The sequence below is a fragment of the Sorex fumeus genome, unplaced genomic scaffold, assembly GCF_029834395.1.
Source record: "Sorex fumeus unplaced genomic scaffold, SorFum_2.1 ptg000166l, whole genome shotgun sequence".
Taxonomy (NCBI): domain Eukaryota; kingdom Metazoa; phylum Chordata; class Mammalia; order Eulipotyphla; family Soricidae; genus Sorex; species Sorex fumeus.
Genome location: NW_026606223.1, coordinates 4,270,207 through 4,274,543, shown reverse-complemented (window position 1 = coordinate 4,274,543; position 4,337 = coordinate 4,270,207). Strand labels below are relative to the sequence as shown.

At 44.9% G+C, this 4,337-nt stretch overlaps 1 non-coding gene across 1 annotated transcript; it reads right to left on the bottom strand.

The window, feature by feature from the left end:
• Positions 1-3,319: 3,319 nt before the first annotated feature.
• On the bottom strand, positions 3,320-3,534 carry LOC130016768 (small nucleolar RNA U3). The gene has a single exon (XR_008791272.1). It is a non-coding gene; the product is annotated as a small nucleolar RNA U3 (small nucleolar RNA).
• Between the last annotated feature and the right edge of the window lie 803 nt (positions 3,535-4,337).

Below are 4,337 nucleotides of genomic sequence, written 5' to 3'. Positions count from 1 at the left end.
GACGCTGCACTCTGAGGCCCGAAGAGCACCCGATTGTCTTTTCCTTTCGCTCGCACACCTGTCAGCCCAGCCCAACCTGTGACCTCAGACCCCAGGTGTCGCCCGGGTCCCGCTGCTGAGACTGGCAGAAGCCACAGACAAGTGAAGCCTGAGGTGCACCTTCGTCCCGGCTTGCGATGTGACTGGGGCTGAGCACTTGGAATATTATTAAGTGTTTGAATTTCTTCCTGTGTCTTTTTCGCCACGATGACTGTCTTTCTGTTCCGTTGACAGGCTCTGCAGGACCAAATTGACAGCTCTTTAAAGGCGCCTGACGAAAAGCAGCATTAATTAAGTCATTGCCGGACTGTAATTGTATTAAGAAGTAAAAATCTAATATGAGAAAAGGTTAGTGAGTCCTCTCTTGTGTCAGATTCCCTACTCCCTATGAATATTAATGTCCTTAATGAAGACAATCTTTGCCTCATCAAGCCGCTGTGCTGCGTGCAGGTGCCAAATCCCCGTGCCATTGATTTGTTTTTAAAGAACAAATATGTCAGGAGAGAGTGACTGTCCTGTTTCTTATCAACATCAGAGAGGAGGCTTTTGTGTTCCGGGAAAAGCTTATAGATTTTGTGTGTGCGTGTACAAGCTTGGAGTTGGGCCGGGGGCCCTCCTGGCCGGGCAGGGTAAACGAGTTACAGTAATTTAATAGTAGCGTTGTGTTAAAGCACATTAGCTCCCCTTCTGAGTGCGAGCCATATCCAGAGATGAGCAGGGTTACCATCACCACTTCGAGTGATAAAATAGGCAATGGTTCCAGAAGAGAGGCCCGCAGCTGTGGTGCGATGGTGGGGTCTCAGCTGCACATCCCTCGTCTTCAGATGGAGTGGAGCTGAGGGGGCAGGGAAGGTTCTGGAACAGACTGCAGACCAGGAAGGAATTTGGCTGAAGACCCCCTCTCCTCTTTCTTCCTCCTCCCCGCCTCCCACCCTCCCCACTTCCTCTCTCTTCCAGGCTCTCTCCAACTCTGGTCTTTATTAATTGGCTTCTAGCTCCTCCACTGGTCAAGTCTCAGTTCATAGCAGCATTCTTAGTCCACAGTGAAAAAATTCACCATGGATTATCACTTGGATTCCTCTTGCTTCCAGGTATCCAGGGTCTCTTGATCTTAGGTGTAAAGTCAGCACTGTCAATTTGCTTGTTGTTTTTTTTTTGTTTGGGGGCCACACCCGGCAATGCTCAGAGGTCACTCTTAGCTCTGCACTGAGGCATTGCTCCTGTTGGTTTTCAGGGGACCATATGGGATGCCAGGGGATCAAATCCAGGTCAGCTCTGTGCTAGACAAGCTCCCTATCCGCTGTACTATTGCCCTGGCCCTAGCACCTGTCAATATTTTTTTTGCTGGTAGAGCCTGCTGGTGTGTCAATAAATTGAGTTATGCAGCTCACCAATTAGAATTTGCTAACAGAAGTGTGTTGGTAAGGGGGAGCAGGGCATGCCAAGAGTGGCTCAGTCCTAAGAAGTGTGGCTTGAACACAGGTCAGATGCTGATTTTTGTCACATCTTGGACATATCACTTTCTACAATCCACTTCACCTCAGTTCACTCATCCACAGACTGGATTATGATCAGAGTCAGATAGTTCAGAAAGGTATTGGGATAAACGGGTGTTGTTAGCATGAAATATTGTGTCCATATTGTTTGGGAGTTTTTTGTTTTGGTTTAGGTTTGGATCACACCTCATGGTGCTTAGAGCTGACTCCTGGCTCTATCCTTGGGGACCACTCTTGGCAGTGCTTGGGGACCATACGTGGTTCTGGGGGACTGAACCTGGTCAGCTGAGGTCAAGGGAGGTAGATCAGCTCTACTGTCGCTCTAGCTGCATATTGTCTGGTGTGTATTGCAAACTTTGGGAAGTGAGGGTTGAATCTAGCAATGCATACATGCACACACACGTGTGTGTGTGTGTGTGTGTGTGTTCTATATGATCATGCCTTCCATCAAATACCAAGACAGATGAAAAAAACCCCAAAGATTTCTCCTTGTGAAGGATGCTGATCGCACATTTATGCCAGGAGGCAGATTCCCCCCATCTTAACACACACGCTTGGGCATTTGGAATAGAGGGGGGGAAATTGCACATTTTACTAGTTCTCTCCAAACATAGTGCAGACTGCTAAGCTGTTTCTTCAGAGGGGAGAATCAAATTGGCTCCGGATTCCTTCTCAGCTGCCAGACCGTGGGAAGTGAGGGAGAATGTCAAAGCTGGCAGTTGACAAACAATGAGATTGTTCCAAAAGGAGGAGGATTGGCCTCAGTAATATCCTTCACAAATGTTTTTCTCAGCTTTTAATGAAGGAGAAGAGTGGGGGGAATTCCACAAATCTTACCAAGATATTCTGAAGCACTGGGGTCATAATTTGCACACGTTTTGACTGCAGGAATGTGCCAATTCTCAGCGTAGAGGAGAAAAGAAGTGTGCATATGTGCACGTAATACATGCAGTTAAAGCGTTCTCCTGCCGAATACGCAGAGACAATAAGAAGAGCCCTGAAGTTCCCTTTGACCCACTTTAGTTCTCCTCTTAAACCCGAAAATAAACCCTGCTTTGAGTTGGAACTCTGGCCTTCTGACCCTTGGTTGTTTTTTAAGCACATTGCATCTGCTCGAGTCTCTAAAAAATAGCTGTAATTGATGTGTTATTTTTACCCCAAACTCATATAATTGCTTGCTTTTACTTTCACAGAAAAGTATTGTAAAGTCCATACCTGATGATTATTTTTTTTCAGTCCACCAACTTCCTAAGCATCCCCCCTCCCACTGTCACCCCCCGCCCCACACAACATGTCAATCTTTTTCATTTCTTCTACTGTTGAGTATCCTACATTTAATTTTTCTACCTTAATTAGATGGGTTATGTAGTTATTAACTTTTAGCTATATGAACAATGCTACAATAAACATATCTGGAAAATCATGGCAGCCTGGGCTTTGAGGTTCCTCTTTTGTTTTTCCTCTTTAAGAAGCTGTACCTCATGGTGTCTCACTAATCCTGTCACTGTCCTCCCATTGTTCATCGATTTTCTCGAGCAGGCCCAGTAACATCTCCATCGTGACACTTGTTGTTACTGTGTTTGGCATATTGAATACGTCATGGGGAGCTTGCCAGGCTTTGCTGTGCGGGCGAGATACTCTCAGTAGCTTGCCGGGCTCTCTGAGAGGGGCAGAAGAATCGAACCGGGATTGGTCTGGTCAGCCACATGCAAGGAAAATGCCCTACCTGCTGTGCTATCACTCCAGCCTGTCTCACTAATAAAAAATAAAAAAAAAAAAAGGAAACCACACAGACTGCATCCTCTCCCTCTCCTTCTTCCAAGGGAAGACTAGCATGATCATTAGTGGTAAAAGGCAGTTGCAAAAGCAACACCTAGGACTGGCTTCGTGCTCAGGAGAGGATGTTCAGGGCTCTTCTTAATGGTTTTAGGTGGTCTACATGATCAGAGAAACTTCTCTAATAATGAACTCTAGAAGTGACTCCTGAAAGTACAGTCTTTGGGGTTCCTCTTTCAGCATATGGTGTCATGGTATTGACTCGCAAAGGTTGTCTATTCCTATGTTGTTTCTTCTCCCAATAGGCAAGTAAACAGAATTTTTCCAAATAGCACACACTGACATGTCAGGCTTTGTGCTAAGTATGAGGGAAACCACATCAAATAAGATAACTTCCTGACCTCTGTAGCTCATGTAATAAATGCTAAAAGAGACACATGGTGGAAATGAAGAGTGAAATAAAGTTTCCTGGAAGACGATCATCAATTTTTGTCAATGCATCCGAACTATAGAAGATAATACCTTCTTGGGTGTGTTTCTGCTCTCCTGCAGATTTTACCAAGGGGTTTCGGTGGGTTCTTTGAGAACATTGTATGGAAGGATGAGAATAGAAACAGAACTATTGACAATAGCCAACATCTGGAAACAATCTAAGAACCCATCAAAATATGACTAGGTAAAGAAATTATATTTTATATACACAGCAGCATACTGCTCAGCTAAAATAAAAAGATGAAATCAATGCAATTTTAACCACTTGGGTGGAACTAGAGAGTAGAAGCTGAGTGAAGTCAGAAGGAGAGGGACAGATATATAATGGTGTGAATTATGTGTGGTATTCAAAGAAACATAGTAAGGAAATAACAGATGACCAAAAGCAGTAGAACTGGAGACTTGGTCTATAGAATTGACCTGTCTATAGAATTACTTGCATCAGGGGGAGCTGTGAGGGGTGCCTGGAACATTTGTGGAGGGAAGCAGGCAGCCTGGTGTTGAGTGTGGTATTGGGATGATGACGCATGCATA